General features: G+C 53.9%; 1 pseudogene; it reads right to left on the reverse strand.

Annotated features, from left to right (window-relative positions):
* Positions 1-18,371, reverse strand: part of LOC144752937 (E3 ubiquitin-protein ligase TRIM39-like) — a 188,071-nt pseudogene that overhangs the window by 76,765 nt on the left and 92,935 nt on the right.

The following is an 18,371-nucleotide window of genomic DNA, read 5'->3' on the forward strand; positions in this document are numbered from 1 at the left end:
CTGCTACATCAAGTGCACATTTTATTAAGGCATTTGAGATTAGTTTACCTTCTTGTATAAGTCATCTGCCTGTGCTTTATATTGGTCAGGTAGATGTTGTAAAAGCTTCTCTAACTGATCACAGTGAGCTCTGTCGTATCTTGCGAGGAGGGCTTGTGTGTTAGCTATGCACTATGTATTGCTAGCTTGGGCAGCTATTTGTTTGCCTGAAGCGTCTATTATTTTTGATTCCTTATCAGGGGTGGTGCTTCCCTGATGTTTGGGAGTTTGCCCTTTCCCTAGCATTTGAAACGACAAGGGAATCTAAGGGTAGTTGTCCCTTAATGTAGGCAGGATCTGCCGGGGCTGGTCTTTACTTTTTCTCTATTCTTGGGTTTATGATCCTAGCTCGCACAGGATCTTTAACACCATCTCTGCTTGGGATCTCCTTCTGCTGTGCTGGACTATAATAGAAATGGGTGTGGTCATGACGAGCTCAGCTCGTCATGAGCACACGAGCACCGTGCCTCATGACAAGCTGAGCTCGTCATGAGCACGGAAGGGGTTAAACACTTCTGGGCATGTTTATTGACCCCTTCAATCATAGGCAGTATTTGAACAGATGTTTGTGAGTGTTCACAAGTGTCTAATAAGAAATCTTCTTCTGCCTCATCTGAGTGCATTGTGACATTATGATAGATGGCAGCTCTATTAAGTAAGTATCCAAAACCAAGTCTTCTGGAGGGCAAGGTTTGGATGGATATGTATGTGGGTCAGGAATATCTGGTACATCCTGTGGGATTTAGAACTCCGAGTCTGGTGTATAGGAAAAAGGCTCATCTGAGTCTCCCCCTCCCCCTATGCTATACTCATCATCATTCTGAGGAGATGTATATGGTTTAGAATGAGGAGGAGAATTTTGAGGTGAAATGTCTGAAGGAGAATGAGGTGGAGGAGAAGGTACAGGAGAAGAAGGATGCATAGGAGATGTGGCAGAGTCCTTCTTCTTGACAGGCACTTTAGGTGTAGGTGCTGAATCTGCGTTTCTCTTTCTTTGTGGTGTAGTGGAAACATGTCCTGTTTTAGGGTCAATCTAGATCCTTTTTTGCAAAGGATCAGGTTGAAAAAGATCCTCTTCTTGAGGAACTCCTTTCAGCGCCGATTTTTTCAGTTCCAGACATGGTTGGTGCTTGTCTTTAGCCTTAGAAGCTGTTGTAGGGTCCTTTGGCGTAGATTTCGGCACCGAAGATATTGTCTTTGGAGTTGAAGCCTGTTTCGTGGGCTTTTGGGCATCAGACGCAGGCCTTGCTGGTTTTGGCACGAAGATATAGGCTTTGGAGTCGAAGCTGTTTTCGTCGGCTTCGAAGCGTCGGAAGTAGTCTTCATTGTTTTCGGAGCCGTCTTATCTTTAGGAGCCGATGGTTTTGTATTGTCTTTCGGAACCGGGGCTTCCTTCGGTTTCGGTGCCGAGGGAGCTGGTAGTATCGGCACGTGCGGTTTGCTCATTACGGAGCTACCGGAAGGCTTGAGCATTTTCTTCGGAGCCGGGCTTGATGGCGGGGCTTTCGAAGTATTTTTTCGGTCGTAAAAGGCGGAGGCGGAGTGTTGGCCTTTGCCTTCGATTTATGTGTTGGGTCTGTGTAAGGGGCAGTAGTACTCACGCGCTGACCCGAAGGTATGGAATCGTCTGCCTCGAATACGATTTGGAGATCGCCTGAATCTTCCTCTGGGACACATGCTTCTTCGTCGAAGATATCCACTGGTTCCGGAGCCGATCTCTGCATATCGTATCGACGGGCCCTCCGATCCTGAATGGTCTTTTTAGAACGAAAGGATGCGCAGGCTGTACAGCTGGACTCGTCGTGATCTGGCAATAGGAACAGGTTACAGACCTCTTGATGGTCACTGTGTGGAAACTTTGCTCCACACTCGGGGCATCTTTTGAATGGCGTCCTTTCCATGAGTTGTAGGCCTGACGGCGTGGATAGGCCCAACAGGCGGCGGGGACGACCGTAATCGAACTGGTGAAGTCGAATCGATGCCTTTTGATATCGAAAGTTGCTTGGCAAAGTTTGTAATTGTTTACGCGCCGAAAAACTACTATTAAGTAGATTTCGAATTGGAGCGGAAAAGTTACATCCGAACCCAGTGGCGGAAAAAAACAATCTAAAGATGGAGTCGATGCCCATGCGCACTATAGTCCAAGGGAGGAGTCTCCTATCTCGACAGCAACATGCAATCATCCGAGCCCAACACCAGGTGGCGATCTAATGTTCAGTGTGAGATCTGCAGCTCATATGCCTCGAACATATGGTTAATGGACCCTGATTCATGCCTTTAATGTGGTTTATGTATGAGGTTATTTGCATAATGTGGTTTATGCTTGTGAGGTTATGCTCTACTGTGATTTATGCCCCTAATTTGATTCATGATTAGGAGGTTATGGTCCAATATGTTTAGGCTTATGAGGTTGGCGCATAATTATTTTACGCCTGATGTGATATGGTGCATAGTATGGTTTGTATTTCAGGATATAATGCTGAGTACAGTGTTTGCCAGTAATTACTGGTTGTGTTCTATGTTTATTATTGGTTCTACAATTACTATTTTCACGTTGTGATGGTTCTGACAGTGGCCCAATTGGCCCTGTCATGTGTATATAATCCCCTGTAAATATTGCCTAGTGCCAGTTGGCACAGTGTATATTGTGTGATTACTATTCTAATGTGTTTATGACAATACAAAGGCTATTTTTATATATAACCTTGTGTGGAGTTCCTTTGCGGTGTGCCTAGTATGTTGCTGCTGTGTGTGTGTTGCACAAATGCTTTACACATTGCAGCAAAGCTCGGGCCATGCAACCAAGGGGGTGAGCAGGGGTTATCTTTAGCGTGTAACTCCCTTGCCCTGACTAGAGAGGTGGTTTCTGCCTGGCTTAGACGCAAACCCGCGCCAACCAGAATCCCATTTCTAACATTATTGTATTGAGCTCTCAGCATAAAAGGCGACAGTATAAAAATGTCTGTCTGTATGTTGTGTGCCTGTCGGAGAGCATGGCGTCACTGTGCATTGACCCTGGCAGGAGATCATGTGTGTTCTGTCAACACATGTAACACTGTATACAAAATATGTCTAATTCACTTCCTTCTTTTGTTGTATTTACCAAACAGTATCTCACCTTCAGGAGTTCCCACGCCGGTGCCTCACACTTCTTTTCTATCTCCATTATCAGGGCATTGAGAGAAGTGATTTGATTGGAAAGTTTGGTGATATTTGCATTTTCTACCATGGTGATTTTCTTCTCCATCTCTTCTAGTTTTGCATGCAGTGCTTGCTTATTTTCTTTCAGGAGCTGCTGCAGTTCTTCAAACTCAGATTCAATTTTCTGCTTCTCAGTTCTTAACTTGTCCTGTCAGGCGCAAAGAAAAGATGGTTAGATATTAAAAAGCTTTCTACTGAAGGTGCAGCTACAGGAACGGGTACGCACAGCACGTCCACCAACTCCACGAGAGCCACAACCCCACTGAGAAGGTAAATGAGGCCTAACTTACAATAAACTGAAAGAGCAAAGGTTTCGGAGAAATCTGCAGTGTGAGCACTATAGTTTCTGCCCCTGTGAACTCTTTGAGACATAAGTCATTGAACTGATCTACGCAGAAGCCAGTAAGGAGATTGATGTTAAAGGGAAGCTGTGCATGAATAATGCCTTGGTCCATATTGCATACTGGGGTCTATAAACATTAGACCTCCTAGGGAGGGAAGAAGGCACCAGAGGGGGTGCTGGAACTTTCTTGGGACTGTACATAGCATTCCTGTATTTATAAATTTACTGAACTATTGTTCAGTAAATTTGTAACTAGAAATAAGCACTGGGCTAGACATAACATTACTGTGTTGGTTGATTGACTGGTGAGTCCTGAGTGCTTGCCCCACCCGGTTACCTCCCTAAGAAGGCTTTGACTGCTCAACCTCGCTACCCTGAGAGTCAAGTTCAGAAAGGGATGTCCTTGGCCCAGCTTGCCGGGGCATAGTCGCAACCCTGAGGCTGGTGAGCAGAGCTATGATCCGATGACCAGAGTTTAGCAGCAATGAAAGGTTCACTCAGCTGTCAATACTATTGGGCGTATAACGCCAAGTAAAATAACAACCACTACAGAATGAAGGGTGTACACCAGGAAAACACTTCCCAAAAACTCTGAGAGGGACTATTAGATACCACCAAAATATTTATATTGAAACTCTCTTTAACTTGACCGCTGTAGTCCCCATGATGAACACTTAAATGTCACGACCAAGATAAGGCCTAATTGTTAGAAGGGGCGATCCCAGGGGGGCACAGAAGATGTCTTCCGACCACCCCGTGACCCACCTCTCGTAGGAATGCTGCCGAGCACTGGAGGGAGACCCTTCAGGAGAAGAGTCTAGTATCTAGGATCGTACGAGCTGAGATCTCACCACTCGACAAGGGACACCACACTGTAGGTTACTGGAGAACAGGTTCTTTATCCAACAGAAGTATTTGGATCTTTATGATCAATACGTGGTAAAATATTTACATTCGGATCAATAGTTCACAAAGTCTCGGTTGCAAGGGTGTGGGTAGCGGGACAGTCTTGTTACTTAGGGTCAATGCGCAGCACATCCGGCGCACGGCTCTCAATCCTCGAGTCGGGAGATACAGTAAAGTCAAGGCTCCAGCCGGACCAGAATACTCTCCGAGCCGAGACCAAGTCAGCAGGGCTCGAGCAGGAATGAACGGAGGGTCCTTCGGTCTTTGGGGAGCCGCGATCCAATCAGCAGGGCTCCAGCCGAGTTGTTCAGGTGTTTCTTTAGGGTTCAAGGGAGCCGCGACCACGTCAGCAGGGCTCAGACGGTTACAGGCAGATGTTAGTCTCTGCCAAGCTTGAGCCGCGACCAAGTCAGCAGGGCTCGCCGAGATTCCAAAGCCCGGGTAGCGTTCTTCTTCGATGATCGTCGAGCCGCAACCAGGTCAGCAGGGCTCTCTTCGTCCAGGATTCAACAACCGATAGTTCCAGAGCACCCCTTGTTATAGTCCTGTTTCCCTTTGAAGTCCGGAGCCCTCGCAGGCAGGGGTCTGGAGCCTGGGGGCTGCTTGTCGGGGTTTCCTGCCACACGGCCCTATTATCCTTTGAAGTTGGGTCCGGGGGATTCCAGACACCCAGCAGGGTGTGGGGCCAGCCCTCAGGGAGGCCGGAGGGGGTGATCGAAACCAGTCTTCCGAGGGGAGGCCAGAGGTGTGATCGAAACTGCTCCTCCCTATCTTGCTCACGGGACGTCCTCTACCCCCCAGCCGGGCATGGCGCGTCTAGGGCCTAGGTTTCGCTGGGGCCGGGGTCAGCCATTTTAGGGACGAGGGAATGGTGACAGGAGGCCTTCGGGTGAGATGGGGTGTGGGGGCGTCCTTTCTGTGGGGTCATGGGGGGAGTGGATCGGACAGGGATTGTTACGACCAGGGGTTTGGGCGGTGCACGGGTCATTGTCGGGGCGATATAGGTCAGGGAGGGCCACGCCACGAGGACAGGTCTAACACACGTCCCCCCCAGCTGAAAGTCAGGGAGAACTACCCATCCCCTTGGGGGTTCTCTTCGCTGAGGCTGAACAACCTGGATAGGTCGTCAGCGTTGGCGTGGTCAGTACCGGGGCGGTGTTCTACGTTGAAGTCCATCTCCTGGAGGGAAATTGACCACCGCAGCAGTTTGGGGTTCTCTCCTCTCATCTGCATCAGCCATCGTAAGGGTCAATGATCGGTTTGGACCCGGAAGTGAGTTCCGAACAGGTATGGCCGCAGCTTCTTCAGGGCCTAAACCACTGCGAATGCTTCCCGCTCAATGGTGCTCCACCGTTGTTCTCTGGGCAGTAACCTCCGGCTAATGAAGGCTACGGGCTGATCTAGGCCTTTCTCATTGAGCTGAGATAGGACTGCTCCAATGCCATGCTCGGAAGCGTCGGTTTGGACCACAAATTCTCGAGAGTAGTCGGGGGCTTGAAGCACGGGGGCGGTGCACATAGCGGTCTTTAAGGCTTCAAACGCCTCTTGGCAGGAGGGGGTCCAATGCACTTTCTTTGGCTGTTTTTTAGAGATCAGCCCTGTGAGGGGACCTACTAAGCTGCCATACCTTTGATGAATCTCCGGTAGTAACCGGTGAGCCCTAGGAAGGCCCTGACTTCGGTCTGAGTCGTGGGGGGTTCCCAGACCAGAATGGCATCGATCTTGGGCTGGAGGGGGGCTACCTGTCTGCTCCCGACCTGGTACCCCAGGTAGACCACTGAGCCTTGTCCAATTTGGCACTTGCTGGCTTTGACGGTCAGGCCCGCCAGGCGCAGGGCCATCAATACCTTCCGGAGGTGCCGGAGGTGTTCGGTCCAGTGAGAGCTGAACACCGCAATATCGTCCAGGTACGCGGCGCTGAATTCTTCCAGCCCGGCCAGGACCCGGTTAACCAGTCTCTGGAAGGATTGCCGGGGCATTTTTCATCAAAGGGCATCACCCGGAAGCGATAGTGTCCATCCGGGGTGGAAAAGGCGGACCGCTCCTTGGCTCCTTCTTTGAGCGCAATTTGCCAGTATCCGCAGGTCAGGTCGAAGGTGCTGAGGTAGTGAGCAGACCTGAGGCAGTCAATGAGCTCATCTGCGCAGGGAATAGGGTGAGCATAGCTCGAGTGACTGCATTGAGCCCCCGGTAGTCTACAGAGAACCTCAGTTCGGGGGCAGTACCGGGGGCGGCTGCCTTGGGAACCAGTACCACAGGCTTGCCCCAAGGGCTGTCAGAAGGCTCGACTACCCCCAGGGCTAGCATCTAAGAGACCTCGGCCTGGATGCAGATCCGGACTCTGTGAGGGACGCGATAGGCTCTGTGCCGTACCGGCGGGCTGTCCCCCGTGTCCACATCGTGGACGCACCAGTCGGTGACCCTGGGGACAAGGGAGAAGAGGTCTGAGAATTGCCCAATAGCTGGCGGCAGTCCTCGCGTTGCTGTGGAGTGAGGGAGGAGGAGAGGCTCACTCCCTCTACGGAGCCATCTTTCTCCTTAGCACACAGGAGGTCAAGGAGAGGCTCCGTGTCCTCTTCCGTCCCATCGTCGGTGGCTAGGAGCAAACTCAACTCCGTCCGCACAAAGTGAGGCTTGAGGCGGTTCACGTGGAGAACCCGGTGGGGGTTCCGGGGGGACTGTACATCAACTAAATAGGTGACTTGGCTCTTCCGCTCCACTACTTTGAAGGGCCCGGTCCATTTGTCTTGGAGGGCGCAAGGTTTCACCGGGGCCATCACTCATACCTGCTGGCCTGGTTGAAACTCGACCAGAGTGGCATTCTGGTCATACCAGCGTTTCATTTCCTCCTGACTCGCCTCTAGGTTGGCCTCTGCGAGCTCTCTGAACTTCTGAGTCTGGTTCCGGAGGGCCAGGATGTATCGAAACACATCTGGGGGCGGGTCTCGGGGCGCTGCCTCCCAGCCCTCCTTGACCAGGCTGAGGGGTCCCCGGACGGGGTGTCCGTAGAGCAGTTCGAAAGGGCTGAACCCCAAGGACTTCTGGGGGACTTCCCTGTAGGCGAACAGGAGGCAGGGTAGGAGGATGTCCCACTTGCGCCGTAGGGGCTCCTCGAGGCCCATGATCATTCCCTTGAGAGTCCGGTTAAACCGCTCAACCAGGCCATTCCCTTGGGGGTGGTACGGGGTGGTGAATTTGTACGTCACTCCACATTGTTGCCACAAAGACATCATGTACTTCGAAATGAAGTTGGTTCCACGGTTGCTCACGACCTCTCGGGGAAAACGCACTCGGGAGAATATCCCCATCAAGGCCCGCCTCACCACGGGGGCCATCACCGTTCGGAGGGGAATGGCCTTGGGGTACATGGTGGCATGGTCCACCAGGACTAGGATGAATCGGTGACCCTAGGTGGTCCTGGGATCCAGAGGTCCCACAATGTCGATCCCCACTCGCTCAAAGGGGATACAGACGACGGGGAAGGGTTGGAGGGGGGCCTTGAGCTTCCGTCCGCTCTTCCCGCTGGTATGGCACGTTGGGCAAGACTTACAGTGGGCCTCCATGTTGGCTCGCGTTTTTGGCCAATAGAAATGGGTGACCAATCGGTGATAGGTTACCCATTTCCATTTCTATGACCCAAGTGCCCTGCCTAGGGTACGTCATGGGCCAGGCCCAGGAGGAAGTCTCGGAATCGTAGGGGTACCACCAGCACCCGGGCTGACCCTAGTTCGGCAGACTTATGCTCACTGTACAGGAGGTCGTTCTCCCAGTAGACCCAATGGGTTCCGGACTGGTCGCCCGCAGCTTGGGCGGCGGCCTGTTGCCGGGGTCCGATGAGGGAAGGGCAGGTAGCTTGTTCCTGGCAGAACTCCTCCCGGGAGGGGCCCCCCTCGTGGCGCCACTGAGCCAACTCGGGCAGGTCGCCTAACTCGGCGACAGGTTCGAGGTCGGGGTTTAGGGGGCCGTCGTCTGTGACGGGCTCTCCTCCCGTGGGGAGATCACGGGGCTCGGGTAGCCCGCCCCTGTCCCCATCGATTGGGGTCTGGCCTAGGATTTCTGGCTCGACTCCCCCGAGGGGGGGCAGTCGGGCAGTCATGGACCGAGTGGTGGCGCACACCCATTTGGGTAGGCCCAGCATTCCTAGGTGGGCCTTCCTCTCTACCTGCGCCCACAGGGAGCTCTCCAGATTGTTGCCCAGTAAACAGTCCACGGGCATGGAGGGTCGGATGGCCACTCGCAACGTCCCGGCAACTCCCCCCCATTCGAAAGGAATTTGGGCCAGTTTGTAGAGGCTCTCCGAATTGTCGGAGGAAATAACTGGGCAAAAGATGTGGGGTAAGATCTGTTCCTCGGTGACCAGGTGACAGCGGACAGCTGTGACACTTGCCCCGGTGTCGCGAAGGGCCCCTACTCTGTGTCCATTGACCGTCACCCACTGCCGTTTTTTTTGGTGATGGCTGGCAGGTGGGCTCCAGGGGTCATTTCTCGGTCTCCTAGGGGGACCAGGGACATGGCTGCAGGCTCCCACTCTTCCGTATCCTCAACCTACTCTCCTAGGACCACGGTGGCCATCTGTCGGGCTGGGGGCCCGCAGTCACTGACCTTTGGTACATGCGACACTGGGGGTCACTGGCATAGTGGCCTGGCTGCTGGCATTTGTAACATGTTATGTTGACTCGGGCCCTTGCTTACCTGGGGGGCCTGTGCTGGACGGAGGAGGAGATGGAAAGTTCTGGGGTTGGTTTCTTGGGGGGCTACGCTGGGGACCTGACTGGAATTCCCGCTGTCTCCCTTGGCCTCCCCCCCTCTCTGGCGGAGAGGTCCTTGACTGATCCGGGCATAGTCTCCCATGGGGGCCCGGGGGACCTGGTTGTTCACCCAACGATCTGCTTCGCCGGCTAGTTTTCAAGGGTCTGTTAGTTTGCTGTCTAGGAGATGCTGGCGTAATTCTACAAAACAATTTGTGGACAGGTGTTCCCAAGCTATTAAGTCGAACAATTCTTCGAATGTGGTGACCTTGCTGCCCTTGATCCATCCTTGGAAGGCCCTGCTGTAAAAGTTCACGTACTCTACCTACGTGGTGCCGGGAATTTTTTTGCAGTCTCGGAATCGTTGCCTGTACATCTCGGGGGTGACCCCATACCTGGCTAATAGGGCCTCTTTCATGTGGCTGTAGGAGTTCAGTACTGTGGATGGCAGGTCTAGCAGGGTGTCTCTCCCCTCGCTCAGGAACTGACCCCACAACCCGGCCCCCCAATCCTTCTGTGGGACTAGGTGGGAGGTCATAGCTACTTCATAGGCTTTAAACCATTGCTGGATGTCATCGTTTTTGTAGTACTCTTTCACCACATCCTTGGGGATGTGTACTTTAGTTTCTACCGGGGGAGGGGTCTCGTTCCCCAGGGGCCTGGTTTCCTCACTCCTCACCTTGAGTTCGATCTCTATTAGGCTGCGTTCATGCTCCAGTTGAAGTTTCTTTGCTTCGTGTTCTCGTTGAAGCTTCTTCTCCTCCAACTCTCCTTGCAAGCGTAATTGTTCCACGGCCAACTTCTTTTCAGCTAATTTGAGTTCTCCTTCCATTTTGAGCTTAGCTAGCTCTAGCTCGTGGCTTCGGTTTCTTTCTCGGTCCGTCAGTTCTTCTGGGGACAGGCCCCCCTCTGACGCGTTACTTCGTACTGGGGTGCCGCTGCTCTCCCCCTGGAAGATTCTTGGTTCGTTTTGCTGCTCCTCCTCTCTGCCATTTCCTTCTGTTTGGAGGAGGGGGCTCCGGACTCCACCCAGGCCTTCAAGGCTTTTTGGAAATCTTCTTTGGTGCTCAACCCAGTGGTAACGATTTTAAAATCTTTACAGAACTGTTTTAGGTCTCTGTAAGTGTATTCCTCCAACCGGTCCGCTCGGAACGTAGGACTTGCATTGGTTCCAGTGGGACTCATGGTGGTTCTTTCTTCCGTCTTTTTCGGTCTTTGTTAGGTAGTGTCAGCCACTCACTGTACGATCTCTAGATGTCGGCTCGGATCCCGTCGCTTGCCACCAATGTTAGAAGGGGCGATCCCAGGGGGGCACAGAAGACGTCTTCTGACCACCCCGTGACCCACCTCTCCTAGGAACGCTGCCGAGCACTGGCGGGAGACCCTTCAGGAGAAGAGTCTAGTATCTAGGATCATACGCGCTGAGATCTCACCACTCGACAAAGGGACACCACACGGTAGTTTACTGGAGAACAGGTTCTTTATCCAACAGAAGTATGTGGATCTTTATGATCAACACGTGGTCAAATATTTACATTTGGATCAAGAGTTCACAAAGTTTTAGTTGCAAGGGTGTGGGTAGCGGGACAGTCTTGTTACTTAGGGCCAATGCGCAGCACATCCGGCGCACGGCTCTCCATCCTCGAGCCGGGAGATACGGTAAAGTCAAGGGTCCAGCCGGACCAGAATACTCTCCGAGCCGCGACCAAGTCAGCAGGGCTCGAGCAGGAATGAACAGAGGGTCCTTCGGTCTTCAGGGAGCCGAGTTGTTCAGGTGTTTCTTTAGGGTTCAAGGGAGCCGCGACCACGTCAGCAGGGCTCAGACGGTTACAGGCAGATGTTCGTCTCTGCCAAGCTTGAGCTGCGACCAAGTCAGCAGGGCTCTCCAAGATTCCAAAGTTTGGGTAGCGTTCTTCTTCGATGATCGTCGAGCCGCGACCAGGTCAGCAGGGCTCTCTTCATCCAGGATTCAACAACCGATAATTCCAGAGCACCCATTGTTATATTCCTGTTTCCCTTTGAAGTCCGGAGCCCTCGCAGGCAGGGGTCTGGAGCCTGGGGGCTGCTTGTCGGGGTTTCCTGCCACCCGGCCCTGTTATCCTTTGAAGTTGGGTCTGGGGGATTCCAGACACCCAGCAGGGCGTGGGGCCAGCCCTCAGGGAGGCCGGAGGGGCGATCGAAACCAGTCTTCCGAGGGGAGGCCAGAGGTGTGATCGAAACTGCTCCTCCCTATCTTGCTCAGCTAATGTCTGAAGTCAGCAGCTTAAAGAGTACTGTGCCCATGTCATTTTGAGGATTAGAAATGCATTGGTCCTGAAGAAGGGTATGCACATGTCCCGAAACGTGTCCAGATTATAGGGTATTTGGTTTCTAATACCTTAACTATTCATGGATTTAAAATCACAATAAATATTTGTTTTCTTTAATCAGAAGATAATACCCTGGAGAGTGAGTAATTTATGAGTGGGAAAACTATCAAGATGTCAGTTTCTCTTTGTAAACAGGTTTGTCAGATGTCATGGGGCTGCACATACCATCTAGATGGCTAGGTCATAGGTAACCATGTCCACACCTAAGCAAGAAATTCAACAAAATGACAGAATCAGTCAGATGGATGAATAAATAACTCAAGATCCATGCTGTTGGGATGGAAGAGTCCTCTGTGTGGTGAGAGACATACATCCCGCCCTCAGTGCCCAAATGTTGTCTGGATCCCCAAGGCTGATTTTTTGTCACAGGCAAAAACTATCATACGTTTGCAGCATGGCACAGGCATGTCTCATGGAGTGTGGTCTTGTTGGACTGGGGAGAGTGGCGAAAGTGCTGCCCTCATAGTGGTGGAAGGCTACCGCACTTCACCAGGAGTTTAGTCGCACAAGCGCGGTGGTGACACCATACCATGTAGTGATCAGTAGTAGTGAACAGTTACTTTTTACCCTATGTCACTGCAGTGTGGCCTAGAGGCTCACTCACTGTTGTAAAAGTTCTGCTGTTGTGTGCTTAACTCACCCCTGGCCTACACCAGGTAGATGTGGAAGTGCATGCGTGATGGAAACATGAGCCGAGTGCGTGTGTGCTCACAAGGAATAAATTACACAAAGGGTGAAGTGTGGTGCAGTGCACGAATGGCAAATGTGTGTGCTGGCAGTGTGTGTTTTTAAAGTAACACACTCTGATACAGCACAGAGACACTGCCGTACTGAACAGTGTGCGCCGGCTCAGTGAGTGTGCTACATATGGGTATGCTGTCGGTAGCATAATACATGAAGATAACAGTACTGAGCAATGTGTGTGCTGTAGATGTACACCGAGTGCAGAAAAGTCTGCACTGGTGCATTACCTGGAGGACCTTGGGGTCCATTTTGGGGAGCCCAAGCAGCCTGTTGCAAACACGAGGAGTAGAGGAATCCCCCCAGACAGAGTTGTGTATTGCTGTATTCCCATAAGCCGGGTAGGACATGAACTGGAGGGCTCTTTAATTCAGTGACAGCTCACAAGGGAGGAGCCTAAACACCTCATAGGAAGTGAGAGGTGAGGCTGACAAGGAAATCATAAAGAGTGGGGCTGAGGGCTCCAGATTAACCCTTTGATGCACATAACACTGAGGTTGACATCCAGGTGTAAACTCTGTCACTTCTCCGAATCTTGTTGTGGGTCAATCAGCTTTGAACTCCTGCCTGCTGGGACAGGCTCCTTCAGGAGGAAGAAGAAAGGGGAGAGATGTCCATTTCGAAGAAGCAGAACACCAACATAAATCTTCACAGACCCAGACACTAAATTACAATTTATATCTGGAAAAGGACTATAAGTAGGGGGGTCTGAGACATATGTGCTGCGTGAGCAGGGGTAGCACTGCAAGACTTTGGGGGCCCAATACTGCTAGTCTCTCTGCTGGGTAAGGGATATCCCCCAGGGAAAAGATAACCTGCCCTGGAGCCTGGAGCAGCACTCCCTGCCTGCTCGTCAAGACCGGTCTGCCCGCTCCCTGCTCCGATCGAGCCATAGCCAGTGTGCTGGACTGAGTAGGTGAACGCAAATGCCAGGAGGGGCCGCCGTAGAGTCAAATAAGGAGTGCAGCGTGAGAAACCCACTCCCGCACCAATCGAGCCATCGCCCATGGGGCAGATTGCCTTGGCGGCCCGTATGCTGGAAAGGGCTGCAGTGGACGGCAACATCAGGTCAGCGTGACCGGACATGCAAGTACCGGGGATATACCAGGAGGGGCCCCTAGAGACGTGGAAGGCCAGGGGCTGGACTGAGACACTGCATTGACTAAGGTGGGACCAAACCGCATTCTGTGGACTGCATTGATGGAGGACCGAAGAGAACCAGGAAACAACTGGAACCTCTTTGGAAGCAGGAGATCACGCCTGTAAGAAGGGGCGATCTCAGAGGGTCAGGTTGTGCTCACCCGACCACATCAGGACCCACCTCTCCCACAGAACTTGCCGAGTCTTGATTGTGAGGTCCTCACCGGGGAGGACTTCGGGTCTAGGATCGTACACACTGAGCTCACACCACACTACGAACAGACACCACACCGGTGGGTTTTAGTAACAGGATCTTTATATAAGCAAATAACGAAGGAAGCACTCTTATATACACAGGGGTCAAGGGACCACAAAGTCTTGGGGGATTCGGGAAGGGGGAAGCGGGACAGTCTTTTAGTCTCTGGATCAGTACGAGCCGTACCCTACGCACGCATGTTTCCTCTAGCGCGGTGGTCCTTCATTAGAGAAGCTCCCCTGGCCCTTGGGTCCCACGTAGGCCCTTGGACAGCACTATCTGTGCCGCCTGAGGCCCTGATGAGAATCTCCGCTGAATTAAAGGAGATTCGAAACGCGTAGGCCTAATATCTCCGTGGTCTGCCTCCCAGTATAGGAGTTGATTTGTTAACCCCTTACAATTTTCTAGTACATTAACCATGTGTTTCAAGCTAAAATTAATGTTTTGAAAACGTAAATCTATAGGTTTTGTACTTCCTTTCAAAATTTGCTTTTCACTTGTTATCTAATTTCAGCAGACCGCTTTCTCTTGTTCCTTTACTTAGAGTGCTAGAGCCACGTTTGAATGTGTGGTGAATGTGACATGATTGGATGTTTGAATGTGTGATTTTTTCACTTGAATGTAATATATTGTGTCCGTCCATTTTGGATTTCTTTCCTTTTTTCTTCTCTGATGTATAGGAAAATTTGCATTAAAATTGGTGATTTTTTGTATAAAATAAAATTGCAACTAAAACAGCAATACCCTCTCTGGAATTAATCTTCTGTTTGTGGTTGACTAATATTTGCATAGAATAAATGTTTTCAGCACTGGCATTTTCTTTTGTTGCTTAGGACCCTACGCACAGCTCTCAATCCTCGAGCCGGGGGATAGGGGCTGATGGTCGTACTGGCTGCCTCACCTCCGTCGAGTCGGCTCGGTTGTGATGGTGGTCTCGATGGTCCAGCCGGACCAGAGTACTCCTCGAGCCGCGACGAGGTCAGCAGGGCTCGGATGGTCTTAGAAGTCGAGCCGCGACAGCGTCAGCAGGGCTCCGATGGTTCCGTTCAGCTTGAGCCGCGACAGCGTCAGCAGGGCTCGGATGGTCTTTGAGGTCGAGCCGCGACAGCGTCAGCAGGGCTCCGATGGTGCAAGTTCAGCTTGAGCCGCGACAGCGTCAGCAGGGCTCCGATGGTTGCAGGTTCCGCTTGAGCCGCGACAGCGTCAGCAGGGCTCAGAGGTTCAGGATGAGTCTTCTTAGGGTCAGCCGCGATCAGATCAGCAGGGCTTCAGGTCCAAGATACAACTGCCCGCTAGTTGTCGGGCGGGCCCAGTTATAGTCCTTCTGCTCTTTGATCTCCGGACCCTCGCAGGCGGAGGTCTCAGGCCCTGGGGGCTGGTCGTTGGCGAGGTCCGGCGGTCGGCTCTTTGATCCCTTTGAAAGATGGGTCCGGGAATTCCCAGACGCCCAGCGGGTCTGGAGCCAGCCCTCGGGGAGGCCAGAGGGGTGATCGAAACTGGGCCACAGGGGAGGCCCAAAGGTGTGACAGATACCAGTCTCTCAGGGGAGGCCGGAGGTGCCATCGAAACTCCCTGGCTTATCTCACTCGGGGAGCCCTTTACCCCCCGGCTGGGACTGGCGCGCCTTTGGAGTCTGGGTTTCGCTGGGGCCGGGGTCACGCTAGGCCCAGGGAGACAGGGATGTCGGGGAGGGAAGATGGCGACCGGGCCTTGTGGGGCACGCCAGGTCTAGGCGCTCGGAGCCGGGAGCGGGACGGGGACATGCGGCCTGGTTGTGGGTTTACGGGGGTTCCGGCTCATCGGGGTTGAGACGACCAGGCTGCTTTGTGCAGGCTCTTCTTACGGGGACGCTGCGCAGGGGCTCAGGGTGCCGGCCTACGCTCGCAGGGTTCTGAGGGACAGAGACAGGCCACGCTACGAGGCCGGATCCAACACGCGTCCCCCCCAGCTGATGGCGGGGAGAACTACCCATCCTATTGGGGGTTCTCTTCGCTGAGGCGGAAGAATCGGGACAGGCCGTCTGCGTTGGCGTGGTCAACACCGGGCCGGTGCTCAACAGTGAAGTCCATCCCCCGGAGGGAGATGGACCAGCGCAGCAATTTGGGATTCTCCCCTCTCATCTGCATTAGCCACCGGAGGGGTCGGTGGTCGGTCTGGACCCGGAAGTGAGTACCGAACAGGTAGGGCCTCTGCTTCTTCAGGGCCCAAACCACAGCGAAGGCCTCCCGCTCGATGGTGCTCCACCTTTGTTCGCGAGGGAGTAGCCTCCGGCTAATGAATGCCACTGGTTGGTCTAGGCCGTTCTCGTTCACCTGGGACAGGACCGCTCCGATGCCATGCTCGGACGCGTCCGTCTGGACTACAAACTCTCGTGAGTAGTCGGGGGCCTGTAGGATGGGGGCGGTGCACATGGCGTCTTTCAGCGTTTCAAACGCCTCTTGGCAGGCGGAGGTCCAGCTGACTTTCTTCGGCTGGTTTTTGGAGGTTAGCTCCGTGAGGGGGGCTACGATGCTGCCGTAACTCTTGATGAACCGGCGGTAGTACCCCGTGAGCCCTAGAAATGCCCGCACTTCTGTCTGGGTCGTGGGGGCCTCCCAGGCCACGATGGCATCGATCTTGGGCTGGAGGGGGGCTATGAGGCCGCTGCTGACCTGATGCCCGAGGTAGATTACGGACCCTTGTCCGATCTGGCACTTGCTTGCCTTAATGGTGAGACCAGCCCTTCTCAGGGCGGTCAGCACCGCCCAGAGGTGCTGGAGGTGCTCGGGCCAGTGGGAACTGTACACTGCGATATCGTCCAGATACGCAGCGCTGAACTCTTCCAACCCAGCCAGTACCTGGTTAGCCAGCCTCTGGAAGGTGGCGGGGGCGTTCTTCATCCCGAAGGGCATCACCCGGAAATGGTAGTGACCATCCGGATCTTTCCTTAGCTCCCTCGGTGAGGGCGATCTGCCAGTATCCACTGGTCAGGTCGAACGTGCTTAGGAAGCGAGCAGCCCCGAGGCGATCGATAAGCTCGTCGGCTCGGGGATGGGGTGAGCATCGGTTCTGGTGACTGCGTTGAGCCCGCGGTAGTCAACGCAGAACCTCAGCTCGGGGACAGCACCAGGGGCGGCTGCCTTCGGAACCAGGACCACGGGGCTAGCCCATGGGCTGTCAGAGGCTTCGACCACCCCGAGAGCCAACATCTTCGATACCTCGGCCTTGATACAGGCCCGGACTCGGTCAGGGACGCGGTAGGCTCTGTGCCGTACCGGAGGGCTGTCCCCGGTGTCCACGTCGTGGACGCACCAGCTGGTGACGCCGGGGGTGAGGGAGAAGAGGTCCGAGAACTGTCCCAACAACTGGCGACAGTCCTCGCGCTGCTCTGGAGAGAGGGAGGAGGAGAGACTCACTCCCTCTACGGAGCCATCTTTTTCTTTCGTGGACAGGAGATCGGGGAGAGGCTCCGTTTCTTCTTCTTCCCCATCGTCCGTGGCGAGGAGCAAACTCAACTCGGACCGGGCGAAGTGGGGCTTGAGGCGGTTCACGTGAAGGACCCGCAAGGGGTTCCAGGGGGACTCTACGTCGATGAGGTAGGTCACCTGACTTTTGCGTACGACCACCTTGAAGGGCCCTGTCCACTTGTCTTGCAGGGCACAGGGCTCTACGGGGGCCATCACCCAGACCCGCTGTCCGGGCTGGAACTCGACCAGAGTGGCATTTTGGTCATACCACTGTTTCATTTCTTCTTGACTGACTTCGAGGTTGGCCTCGGCCAGCTCTCGGAACTTCCTCGTCTGGTTCCGGAGGGCCAAAATGTATCGAAACACATCGGGAGGGGGCTCTGGGGCCGCCGTCTCCCACCCTTCCTTGACCAGGGTGAGGGGTCCCCGGACGGGGTGCCCATAGAGCAGCTCGAAGGGGCTGAACCCCAGGGACTTCTGGGGGACTTCGCGGTACGCGAAGAGGAGACAGGGAAGGAGGACGTCCCACTTACGCCTCAGGGGCTCTTCGAGACCCATGATCATCCCTTTGAGGGTCCGGTTGAAACGTTCCACCAGACCGTTCCCCTGGGGGTGATATGGGGTGGTGAACTTGTAGGTCACCCCACATTGCTGCCAGAGGGACTTCATGTATTTCGAGATGAAGTTGGTCCCTCGGTCGCTGACGAACTCTCGGGGGAATCCCACCCGGGAGAAGATGGCCATGAGGGCCCGCCCCACTACAGGGGCGGTCACCGTCCGGAGGGGAATGGCTTCGGGGTAGCGGGTGGCATGGCCCACCAGCACTAGGATAAAGCGGTGCCCCAAGGAGGTCTGGGGGTCGAGGGGGCCCACGATGTCGATTCCCACCCTCTCAAAGGGGGTACTGACCACGGGGAAGGGCTGGAGGGGGGCCTTGCGCCTTCCGCCGCTCTTCCCGCTGGACTGACACGTGGGGCAGGACTTACAGTGAGCCTCCACATCGGAGCGCATGCCCGGCCAGTAGAAGTGGGTGACCAGGCGCTGGTACGTTTTGTCTTGTCCCAAGTGTCCCGCCAGGGGCACGTCATGGGCCAGGTTCAGGAGGAAGCCGCGGAAGCGTAGGGGGACCACCAGCACTCGGCCGGACCCTAGCTCGGCGGACTTTTGCTCGCTGTATAAGAG

This window comes from Lissotriton helveticus, chromosome 5_1 (genome assembly GCF_964261635.1).
Source record: "Lissotriton helveticus chromosome 5_1, aLisHel1.1, whole genome shotgun sequence".
Taxonomy (NCBI): domain Eukaryota; kingdom Metazoa; phylum Chordata; class Amphibia; order Caudata; family Salamandridae; genus Lissotriton; species Lissotriton helveticus.